Source organism: Tachypleus tridentatus, chromosome 1 (assembly GCF_004210375.1).
Source record: "Tachypleus tridentatus isolate NWPU-2018 chromosome 1, ASM421037v1, whole genome shotgun sequence".
Taxonomy (NCBI): Eukaryota; Metazoa; Arthropoda; class Merostomata; order Xiphosura; family Limulidae; genus Tachypleus; species Tachypleus tridentatus.
The window spans coordinates 179788979-179801376 of NC_134825.1; the positions used below are offsets into that span (position 1 = coordinate 179788979).

At 35.3% G+C, this 12398-nt stretch overlaps 1 long non-coding RNA gene across 4 annotated transcripts in view; it reads left to right on the plus strand.

Annotated features, from left to right (window-relative positions):
* The window catches only part of LOC143231704 (uncharacterized), a 390747-nt gene extending 384851 nt beyond the window's left edge, over nucleotides 1-5896 (plus strand). For all 4 annotated transcript variants that reach the window (XR_013017123.1, XR_013017122.1, XR_013017118.1 and 1 more), the window contains one exon: nucleotides 5679-5896. This is a non-coding gene — a long non-coding RNA (uncharacterized LOC143231704). The remainder of the gene's footprint in view (nucleotides 1-5678) is intronic.
* The last annotated feature ends 6502 nt before the right edge of the window (nucleotides 5897-12398 follow it).

The window sequence follows — 12398 nt, forward strand, 5'->3', positions numbered from 1 at the left end:
TGTTGGTCATTGACATCACTGTATGTTTCTAAACTATTGGTCTGAAGTTTCACTGGCAGTTTGAACACTGTTGGTCGTTAAGTTTACTGTTCGCTTGTACACCGTTGGTCTTCACTTTTATTGGCTGTTTCAACACTATTGGCCTTTACTTTCACTGACTGTCTCAACACTGTTGGTTTTCAATTTCAATGTCTGTCTAGACAGAGTACGTCTTCAGTTTTACTAACTTTATCAACACCTTGGTCTTCGGTTTCACTGACGGTTTGCACAGTTTTGTTCAATTTCACTATGCTTCAACAGTGTTGGTCTTCACTTTCAATGACTGTCTCAACAGTCAACGTCTTCAGTTTTACTAACTTTATCAACACCTTGGTCTTCGGTTTCACTAACGGTTTGCAGCGTTGTTCAATCTCACGATGTTTACACAGTGTTGGCCTTCACTTTCAATGGCTGTTGCAGTGGTGTCGGTCATCAATTTCATGGTCTGTTTCAAAACTGTTGGTGTTCACTTTCAATGACTGTCTCAACAGTCAACGTCTTCAGTTTTACTAACTTTATCAACACCTTGGTCTTCGGTTTCACTAACGGTTTGCAGCGTTGTTCAATCTCACGATGTTTACACAGTGTTGGCCTTCACTTTCAATGGCTGTTGCAGTGGTGTCGGTCATCAATTTCATGGTCTGTTTCAAAACTGTTGGTGTTCACTTTCAATGACTGTCTCAACAGTCAAAGTCTTCAGTTTTACTAACTTTATCAACACCTTGGTCTTCGGTTTCACTAACGGTTTGCAGCGTTGTTCAATCTCACGATGTTTACACAGTGTTGGCCTTCACTTTCAATGGCTGTTGCAGTGGTGTCGGTCATCAATTTCATGGTCTGTTTCAAAACTGTTGGTGTTCACTTTCAATGACTGTCTCAACAGTCAACGTCTTCAGTTTTATTAACTTTATCAACACCTTGGTCTTCGGTTTAACTAACGGTTTGCAGTGTTGTTCAATCTCACGATGTTTCAATGGCTGTTTCAGTAACGTCGGTCATCAATTTCATGGTCTGTTTCAAAACTGTTCTTCAGTTTCACTCCACTTTTAACAGTGAAGATCATCAATTTCACGGTCAGCTTCAGCAGTGCTGATTTTCAGTTGTTTCAATATCTGTTTTGAACAATTATAGTCTTTAACTTGACTGCGTATTTCAACAGTTTCTCTTATAACACAACTGGATTTCACTTTGAATTACTCTTTCAATAGAGTGAGTCATCAAGTTCACGGTGTTGATCTTCAATATCACTGAATTTCTCACCAGTTTAAGTCTTCAATTTCACTGTCTGTTTTCACACTGTTGGTCATTGACATCACTGTATGTTTCTAAACTATTGGTCTGAAGTTTCACTGGCAGTTTGAACACTGTTGGTCGTTAAGTTTACTGTTCGCTTGTACACCGTTGGTCTTCACTTTTATTGGCTGTTTCAACACTATTGGCCTTTACTTTCACTGACTGTCTCAACACTGTTGGTTTTCAATTTCAATGTCTGTCTAGACAGAGTACGTCTTCAGTTTTACTAACTTTATCAACACCTTGGTCTTCGGTTTCACTGACGGTTTGCACAGTTTTGTTCAATTTCACTATGCTTCAACAGTGTTGGTCTTCACTTTCAATGACTGTCTCAACAGTCAACGTCTTCAGTTTTACTAACTTTATCAACACCTTGGTCTTCGGTTTCACTAACGGTTTGCAGCGTTGTTCAATCTCACGATGTTTACACAGTGTTGGCCTTCACTTTCAATGGCTGTTGCAGTGGTGTCGGTCATCAATTTCATGGTCTGTTTCAAAACTGTTGGTGTTCACTTTCAATGACTGTCTCAACAGTCAACGTCTTCAGTTTTACTAACTTTATCAACACCTTGGTCTTCGGTTTCACTAACGGTTTGCAGCGTTGTTCAATCTCACGATGTTTACACAGTGTTGGCCTTCACTTTCAATGGCTGTTGCAGTGGTGTCGGTCATCAATTTCATGGTCTGTTTCAAAACTGTTGGTGTTCACTTTCAATGACTGTCTCAACAGTCAAAGTCTTCAGTTTTACTAACTTTATCAACACCTTGGTCTTCGGTTTCACTAACGGTTTGCAGCGTTGTTCAATCTCACGATGTTTACACAGTGTTGGCCTTCACTTTCAATGGCTGTTGCAGTGGTGTCGGTCATCAATTTCATGGTCTGTTTCAAAACTGTTGGTGTTCACTTTCAATGACTGTCTCAACAGTCAACGTCTTCAGTTTTATTAACTTTATCAACACCTTGGTCTTCGGTTTAACTAACGGTTTGCAGTGTTGTTCAATCTCACGATGTTTCAATGGCTGTTTCAGTAACGTCGGTCATCAATTTCATGGTCTGTTTCAAAACTGTTCTTCAGTTTCACTCCACTTTTAACAGTGAAGATCATCAATTTCACGGTCAGCTTCAGCAGTGCTGATTTTCAGTTGTTTCAATATCTGTTTTGAACAATTATAGTCTTTAACTTGACTGCGTATTTCAACAGTTTCTCTTATAACACAACTGGATTTCACTTTGAATTACTCTTTCAATAGAGTGAGTCATCAAGTTCACGGTGTTGATCTTCAATATCACTGAATTTCTCACCAGTTTAAGTCTTCAATTTCACTGTCTGTTTTCACACTGTTGGTCATTGACATCACTGTATGTTTCTAAACTATTGGTCTGAAGTTTCACTGGCAGTTTCAACACTGTTGGTCGTTAAGTTTACTGTTCGCTTGTACACCGTTGGTCTTCACTTTTATTGGCTGTTTCAACACTATTGGCCTTTACTTTCACTGACTGTCTCAACACTGTTGGTTTTCAATTTCAATGTCTGTCTAGACAGAGTACGTCTTCAGTTTTACTAACTTTATCAACACCTTGGTCTTCGGTTTCACTGACGGTTTGCACAGTTTTGTTCAATTTCACTATGCTTCAACAGTGTTGGTCTTCACTTTCAATGACTGTCTCAACAGTCAACGTCTTCAGTTTTACTAACTTTATCAACACCTTGGTCTTCGGTTTCACTAACGGTTTGCAGCGTTGTTCAATCTCACGATGTTTACACAGTGTTGGCCTTCACTTTCAATGGCTGTTCAGTGGTGTCGGTCATCAATTTCATGGTCTGTTTCAAAACTGTTGGTGTTCACTTTCAATGACTGTCTCAACAGTCAAAGTCTTCAGTTTTACTAGCTTTATCAACACCTTGGTCTTCGGTTTCACTAACGGTTTGCAGCGTTGTTCAATCTCACGATGTTTACACAGTGTTGGCCTTCACTTTTAATGGCTGTTGCAGTGGTGTCGGTCATCAATTTCATGGTCTGTTTCAAAACTGTTGGTGTTCACTTTCAATGACTGTCTCAACAGTCAACGTATTCAGTTTTATTAACTTTATCAACACCTTGGTCTTCGGTTTAACTAACGGTTTGCAGTGTTGTTCAATCTCACGATGTTTCAATGGCTGTTTCAGTAACGTCGGTCATCAATTTCATGGTCTGATTCAAAACTGTTCTTCAGTTTCACTCCACTTTTAACAGTGAAGATCATCAATTTCACGGTCACCTTCAGGAGTGCTGATTTTCAGTTGTTTCAATATCTGTTTTTGAACAATGATAGTCTTTAACTTGAGTGCGTATTTTGACAGTGTCTCTTATAACACAACTGGATTTCACTTTGAATTACTCTTTCAATAGAGTGAGTCATCAAGTTCACGGTGTTGATCTTCAATATCACTGAATTTCTCACCAGTTTAAGTCTTCAATTTCACTGTCTGTTTTCACACTTTTCGTCTTTGACATCACTATATGTTTTAACACTATTGGTTTGAAGTTTTACTGGCTGTTTCAACACTGTTGGTCGTCAAGTTTACTGTTCTCTTATAAACTGTTGGTCTTTACTTTCAGTTATGTTCCAACATTGTTGGTCTTTCGTTTCACTGACATTTTAAATTGTTGATCTTCACCTTCACTGTTTGAACACTGTTGGTCTTAAAATTCACTGATTTAACACTATTGGTCTGCAGTTTCACTGGCTGTTTCAACAGTTTAAGTCTTCAATTTTTCTGTCTATTTCAAAGGTGTTAATCTTCACTTTCATTGACTCATTCAACATCGTAGGTTTTTTAATTTCACTCTCTGTTCCAACACTGTTGGTTTACACTTTCATTTAATATTTCAACAGTTGAGGTCTTCAATTTTACTGTCCGTTTCACAGGAGTGGATCTTCACATTCATTTACTGTTTCATCACTGCTAACCTTGATTTTAACTGATTGTTTTCACATTATTAGTGTTCAATTTCACTGCCCGTTCAACACCGTGTATCTTCACTTTCATTAACTGTTTTTACACTGTTGTTCTTCAATTTCACTGTGTGTTGCAACACTAATGGTGGTATGTTTTTCTGTCTGTGTCGACACAATTGGTTTTAAGTTTGAATTTTTTTTTGAACACTATCGGTATTCACTTTAATTGACTGTTGCACACTGTTAGTCTTCACTTTCACTTTTAACAGTGTTGTTCTTCAGTTTCAGTGACTATTTTCACACTATTGTTCTTCACTTTCACTTCTATTTCAACACTGTTGTTCTTCAGTTTCAGTGACTTTTCACATTGTTGGTCTTCACTTTTACTGACTCTTTTAACACTCTTGGTCTTCAATTTCACTGAAAGTTTTATTATTGTTTTAGTATGCTGCTGAGACTTCTCGTTGTTGAAAACTCATGTTTGTAATGTTCTGGTGAGACTTTTGTTACAGATAACTCATGTTTGAATCGTTCTAGTGAAAATTCTGGTTACTGATAACTCATGTTTCTGTTCTCTGGTGGGACTTCTGGTTACTGATAACTCATGTTTCTGTTCTCTGGTGGGACTTCTGGTTACTGATAACTCATGTTTCTTGTTCTCGGGTGGGACTTGTCGTTAATAAAAACTCATGTTTGTAATCTTATACTGACATTTCTTGTTACCCATAACTCATGTTTGTAGTGTTGTGGTGATACTTTTGATTACTATAAAATTATGTTCATCGTGTTCTGGTGAGACGTCTCGTTGCTGATAACTCATGTTATAGTATTACTCTGGTGAGATTTCTGCTTACTGATAACCCATGGTTGTAGTTCTCTGGTGGGACTTCTGGTCACTTAAAAGTAATGTTTGTAGTGTTCTGGTGAGACTTGTGGTCAGTGAAAACTCATGTTTGGAGTTCTCTAGTGGGGCTTCTGGTAACTGAAACTCATACTTGTTGTGTTCTGGTGAGACAAAAGGTAAGGAGGTATACAGTGAAGGGTCAGAAATAGGATAACTGTGTGCTGAGCAGTTGATCTGAACTCAATTGGTCACTTTTGCAAACATGTCCCAAATATTTCAAAGTTTCTAAATCTGGATAATACAAGTGAGAATAATTATAAGTTACAATAAAAATATAAGTAAAGTGTGTTAATGAGATTTTGATTTTCTGTGTTTGTATAGAAAGTGTTTTGTAAAAAGCCACTCAACAATAACATACCGTTACGTCACATGTTGATATGTGAATGATAGTGTTATTAATTTATAACAAGTTAGTGTAGAATATCCTGTTTGTTCTCAACATTATTCATACCTCTTATACTGTTAGTTAAATAGTTAATGTGAACTTACTTTCATCCGTAGCTTTTCACAATCAACACGAGAAGTGACCGTCATACACAGGAGGCAGATGAACGGATGGACAGACACTACGGTTCACAATGTAAAACAAGAAGTACGTAATGTCCGATCACATTCAAATATTGTCTGCATCCACTTTCAAAGTCAGTCTTCTTTGTTGCTGTGTAGATCCATTCTGTAATATCATACATGAGTAAAATAAAAAGATTGTTGTTAGTAAACCACTAAGAAAATTGTACAAAAACAAGACATGAGTAATTATTATGTATAGAAATGATAATTAATTAACAAATACAATCATAGGATTTGGAGTCAATAGGTAGATTGTCTACTGGAGAAACTCGTCAGAGTTCACATTTAAACAAACATAAAAGTCTGGATTGGTTGAAATTCTTGACATACACTGAATGAATGATTCATAATTATAAAGTCTAAAGTATTTATGAATAAAACTGTTAGTATACATTTATAATTATGTTTTACTTAAAGTTTAAAATATGATATGTGGGTGTGCACTCAACATGTGAAAGGTGCTCCCAAATCGGGGTAGGGTAAAAAAAAAGCAGTAAGATAGATGCCAAAAACAAAAAGCACACAGCAATAAGGTGATAGATAATTGCTTTTATATAACTCATAAGTTATGTTATAGTTCCAGATTAGTTTAACACCTTATCATACCCATGGGATTTTTCCTAACTAACAACATCCGAATTTATCTTCGTTCATGGCTTGTCCATATTTCATGATTGTATGTGTTTCTGGGTTGGCTTGTCCATACTTCACGAGTGTGTGTGTTTCTGGGTTGGCTTGTCCATACTTCACGAGTGTGTGTGTGTGTGTCCATTTCTGGGTTGGCTTGTCCATACTTCACGAGTGTGTGTGTTTCTGGGTTGGCTTGTCCATACTTCACGAGTGTGTGTGTTTCTGGGTTGGCTTGTCCATACTGGTGTGTGTGTTTCTGGGTTGACTTGTCCATACTTGTCCATACTTCACGTGTGTGTGTGTGTGTTTCTGGGTTGGCTTGTCCATACTTCACGAGTGTGTGTGTTTCTGGGTTGACTTGTGTGTGTGTGTTTCTGGGTTGACTTGTCCATACTTCACGAGTGTGTGTGTGTGTGTTTCTCACGAGTGTGTGGTCTGGTTGGCTTGTCCATACTTCACAGTGTGTGTGTGTGTTTCTGGGTTGACTTGTCCATATTTCACGTTCTTGTCCATATTTCACGAGTGTGTGTTTCTGGGTTGGTATTTGGGTTAACATTATTTGGCGCCCGTTCACGAAACGAAAAATTACCCTTGGCGGTCACGAGTGAAGACAGTAAAGTCTGTTATATTCAAAAACTGAACGCCAGTATGCTGTGAATCTGAAAAATGGGGCATTAAAGTTAAAAAGTCTACTTTGAAATTTGCTTTCTTTCAGAATGCAGTCTTTGATACATCATTCCAAAGTTTCTCCATTTTAGAGAACGAAACCAAACTTTCATAAATTCGTTAAATTATCAGATTTATCTAAAAAGACTACTGGTTTCTTTATTTTGACTAAATGCCACACGAGTGCTATCCGTTATAGCCGTCAGTAATTTAGCAGTGAAAGAAAAGAGGAAAGGTGCCTAGTGATTACCATCCACTGTTTTACAAAAAAACTGTTGGATTGATTGTAACAATATACCGCCCAGTCACGTGTCATAAAGGAAAGCATGTTTGGTGAAGTAAAAGTTGGATCAACAATTTCGAACAAAACATCAACTGAACATAAATTTTACTGGAAAAGTTCAAAGTACACTGTACTAACCTTAGAATCATTGATACCAGTGTTGATTAGACCAATTTACTAAACAAGTGGAATCAATGGAACGAAGACAAATTATTCAGTGTGAACATGTCCAAACTTTGAGGTTGAATTGACGAACTAACAGCATTCAATTCTAGTTTTATCATAATGACCAGATTGTTAACCTATATAATTATAAATAATCAGTGTAAATAAGTCCTAACTAAAATGAGAACTTGATGAAAATATTGCTTATTCTTGTAAACTCTACCACATTATCAATGGACCTTAACTGATTGTCACCCAACGTGAGGTAACATTCCAAAGATACCTGAGAGATCGTAGAAATAAAAATGTCGTAAACGTTTTAGTAATGATGATACGACACCGGGTGAACCATCACAGTATATTAAGTTGTTCTTAGTAATGATTATATGCGACACCAGGTGAACCATCATAGTATATTAAATTGTTGTTAGTAATGATGATACAACACAAGGTGAACCATCACAGTATATTATGTTGTTCTTAGTAATGATGATACGACACCAGGTGAACTATCATAGTATATTAAATTGTTGTTAGTAATGATGATACGACACCAGGTGAACCATCACAGTATATTAAGTTGTTGTTAGTAATGATGATACGACACCAGGTGAACCATCATAGTCTATTAAATTGTTGTTAGTAATGATGATACGACACAAGGTGAACCATCACAGTATATTAAGTTGTTCTTAGTAGTGATGATACGACACCAGGTGAACCATCACAGTATATTAAATTGTTGTTAGTAATGATGATACGACACCAGGTGAACCATCACACTATATTAAGTTGTTCTTAGTAGTGATAATACGATACCAGGAGAACCATCACAGTATATTAAATTGTTGTTAGTAATGATGATACGACACCAGGTGAACCATCATAGTGTATTTAGTTGTTGTTAGTAATGATGACACGACACCAGGTGAATCATCACAGTGTTTTAAGTTGTTGTTAGTAATTATGGCACGACACCAGGTGAACCATCACAGTATATTAAGTTGTTGTTAGTTATGATGATACGACACCAGGTAAACCATCACAGTGTATTAAGTTGTTGTTAGTAATAATGATACGACACCAGGTGAACCATCACAGTATATTAAATTGTTGTTAGTAATGATAATACGATACCAGGTGAACCATCACAGTATATTATATTAAGTTGTTGTTAGTAATGATGATACGACACCAGGTGAACCATCACAGTATATTAAATTGTTGTTAGTAATGATGATACGACACCAGGTGAACCATCACAGTATATTAAGTTGTTCTTAGTAGTGATAATACGATACCAGGAGAACCATCACAGTATATTAAGTTGTTGTTAGTAATGATGATACGACACCAGGTGAACCATCATAGTGTATTTAGTTGTTGTTAGTAATGATGACACGACACCAGGTGAATCATCACAGTGTTTTAAGTTGTTGTTAGTAATTATGGCACGACACCAGGTGAACCATCACAGTATATTAAGTTGTTGTTAGTGATACGACACCATGATGATACGACACCAGGTGAACCATCATAAACAGTATATTAAGTTCACAGTTATTAAGTTGTTGTTAGTAATGATGATACGATACCAGGTGAACCATCACAGTATATTATAATTATTAAGTTGTTCTTAATGATAATTACCAGGAGAACCATCACAGTATATTAAGTTGTTGTTAGTAATGATGATACGACACCAGGTGAACCATCATAGTCTATTAAATTGTTGTTAGTAATGATGATACGACACAAGGTGAACCATCACAGTATATTAAGTTGTTCTTAGTAGTGATGATACGACACCAGGTGAACCATCACAGTATATTAAATTGTTGTTAGTAATGATGATACGACACCAGGTGAACCATCACACTATATTAAGTTGTTCTTAGTAGTGATAATACGATACCAGGAGAACCATCACAGTATATTAAATTGTTGTTAGTAATGATGATACGACACCAGGTGAACCATCATAGTGTATTTAGTTGTTGTTAGTAATGATGACACGACACCAGGTGAATCATCACAGTGTTTTAAGTTGTTGTTAGTAATTATGGCACGACACCAGGTGAACCATCACAGTATATTAAGTTGTTGTTAGTTATGATGATACGACACCAGGTGAATCATAACAGTATATTAAGTTCTTCTTAATGATGATGATACGATACCAGGTGAACCATCACAGCATATTAAATTGTTGTTAGTAATGATTATACGACACCAGGTAAACCATCACAGTGTATTAAGTTGTTGTTAGTAATGATGATACGACACCAGGTGAACCATCACGGTATATTAAGTTGTTGTTAGTAATAATGATACGACACCAGGTGAACCATCATAGTATATTAAATTGTTGTTAGTAATGATGATACGACACCAGGTAAACCATCACAGTGTATTAAGCTGTTCTTAGTAATAATGATACGACACCGGGTAAACCATCACAGTATATTAAATTCCTATTGTGGATTATATATAGACATAATTATACAAAATTCACTGAAATCACGAACTTAAAGCAAAGTTAATTAATAGTACAACGACTTATTACAGACTGTGTTAACGATTGAAGCATAAAATAATGTTGAAGATATACATCTTTTGTAAATCGAACATGAATAATTATTTAAGTTATAATTTCTAATTTTATTATTATACAAAGAACACAGCGTGTATATTTCTATCTTTATAACAAAAATAATAAATACATTCTATCACTACGTGTTACATTGTAACATAGACAAAAAATCTGTAAGATTCCCATTTTGGTATTCTAAATTCAGATAATTACAAAACAAAAAAATTACAATACGTACAACAAACCTTTGTTTATTATAAAACAGAATTTTAAGCATTGTCCTTGTAACAAGAACACGACTTTCACTGGGAGTAAACCAGGGATGGATACAGAGAGGGATGGGGATGCACCCCCACTGACCATACCAAAATTGTGTACGATTACTTGTAACTTGATATTTTGGAATAAAATCAATAAATGAAAATTCATAGTCATATATATTTCTTTTATTTGTTTCTAAATGAATTTCATGAAATTTACGTTGCACTAAAAAGGAAAAGTTTACTTCTGGTCAGGTTTAAGTCACTGTTACTTAGTCGATCATACTCCCCTACCAAAAAAAATCCTTCATCCATCCCTGTACTAAAACTGAAGGTTTGATTACATCTTTATTGATGTAATTTATAAATATAATTTTAAGACATGAAGCTTAAAATACTTATATTTTCAATAAACAGATAAAAAAGTACTGTTTACATTGCCACAAACCGAACGATTTTCCCCTGCTGTACTTTCTGTAAAATCATTTTTTTCCCAGAAAATGTTTACTTTTCTAAATTTTTCAATACGACGCTATCTAAAACAATCCAGTGTTCGCTAACTCTAATTACTAAGCCTCTCGCAGGTTTTAGAGTAACGTAATTGTTTCTCATTTCAAAATGTAATTCAGATTTATAGAATGACCTTATGTGAACATAATATTTATACAAAACTTTATACCTACAAATCGTACTTGTCGAAGTATACGTGGAATGCAAGGTGAGAAACCTTTTCATCCAAAATGTTGTTCTTTCTTCGCACCGTTTGGTTTTTATTTTAATATCTGGTCTCCTTAGTTACTGTATAGAAATATTTACTAATACTGTGGTCCCGTTTTATTGTTGTCTTTCACAGTTTGTATTGGTTGGAGCTGTAACAATATTGGTGATTCAGTTTTGTAAAGAAATGGCGTAAGCAAAATAGAATGAAAATAACAGAAATATAAAACTGATAACATTTGGCAAAAATTAGTAACAAAATATGACATTCCAGTTAATACCAAATTTATTCAAAAACCAGGCACAAAACTGAGGTCTATACTATGTAAAAACTACACTGACAAACACCACACCAACATTATTTATAAAATACAATGTGATAACTGCCACGACTTCTGTATTGGAGAAACAAGTAGAAAAATGGAAACCAGATTCAAAGAACATAAAAAGTCACCTTCACACGTTTTCGAACACTGCAAGTCAAATAAACACAACATAACCATAGAAAACACTCAAATACTAAATAAAGAAACAAACATAAACAAACTCAAAATTAAAGAAGTCTTACTTATACAACAACTTAAACCCAAAATAAACCAATATAAAGGAACGCCTTTATACCTATATTAATATAATAAAATAAATAAAATTATATATTCAAACATCTAATACCGCCCTCTACATTTCAACACACAGTTACACAACTCCTTTTAAACATGTGGTCAGCTTCCGGTCAGTTACCTCTTTCTTTGTGAACCTGACGATGACCGAAGAAGGTCGAAACGTTGTTCGCTCTTCTATGTAAAATATTTTCTCAACCTAAACGAGCCGTTTTTGCATATAAATTTCTCAACAAGTGGGTTTCTCGACATCACTGAAAACTGATAAGTGTGGGATAACAGTGGGAAAAGTTAGAAGACGTTAAAAGTAGAGTTATAAAAATGAAAATTTCCTTTTAAACTTTTTAAGAAGTTGTACATCGAGTGTAAATAAAGGGTCGTTCTTCACGATCACGTGTATAACAGTTTGTTGGTGAAGATCTCAGAGTAACAAGTTTGATATGTGAAAATTCATACTGGTCATCTGATGATTTATATGTATATTTGTATTACATGTAATATAAAAATAGAGAGAACCATAAAATGTTTCATGATTAGGTTAAAGTACACAAATAGATGCTGCTGAGAAAAAAAAAAAAACGTTTAAAGTTGAAAGGATAATTAATTTACTCGCAGTGATAAAAACACTATACGATAGTGTGACACTCTAGAAAAAATGTGTTAAATGGGTTTTGTTTTTCTGTTTAATGTTCCACATGCGTATAAGAAGCGTTCTAT